Here is a 620-nt window from a genome sequence, read left to right as displayed (position 1 = left end):
TATTAAACCATAATATGTCATCTGTACTAATACCCGGAAAAAAATATTATCGCCTCGTACACAGAAAACGGTATAGAAAACGGACTCACGTCACCTACGGATGATTATCGATGTCCTTTTCCTCCTCCAAGATTAAGATGAGACTGCAGTTTCCCCACGGTCACAGGCAGAGTGGATGTTGCTTCTTACCGGCTGTTGCCTGCCGTTGCAAAATTACTCTCTACTACAGCCGTTGACGTTTTTTTTCTCCATTTTTTTATGATTAGATATAGGTACCAATTCTACCAATAACTTTATCGTCTGAACATTTTTTTCTCCTTGTCTGTTGTACCAAGACCTCTTCCTGTACTACGCCAGGGACTTAATGCTTGAACAATTAAAACAATACATATCATAGATGACGATGTGTTTCAGATATTGATAATTCCAAGGGATTTTTTTTTATGGGGAAGCGATTACTGTGTATAAATTGATAATGGTTTTGATGTCTTTGTGATTTTTTTTTTGTGATTATCATCTTTTAATGCTGAAAATATATTTGTTGTATCTAACTAATGTTATGTTGAATACTATTACGGACATTACTGAGCAAAACCAATACACATAGAAAAACAAATGCG

Source organism: Penaeus monodon, chromosome 32, assembly GCF_015228065.2.
Source record: "Penaeus monodon isolate SGIC_2016 chromosome 32, NSTDA_Pmon_1, whole genome shotgun sequence".
NCBI classification, from domain to species: Eukaryota; Metazoa; Arthropoda; class Malacostraca; order Decapoda; family Penaeidae; genus Penaeus; species Penaeus monodon.
The sequence above is the reverse complement of the archived record's forward strand: the minus strand, read 5'-3'. Positions refer to the sequence as shown.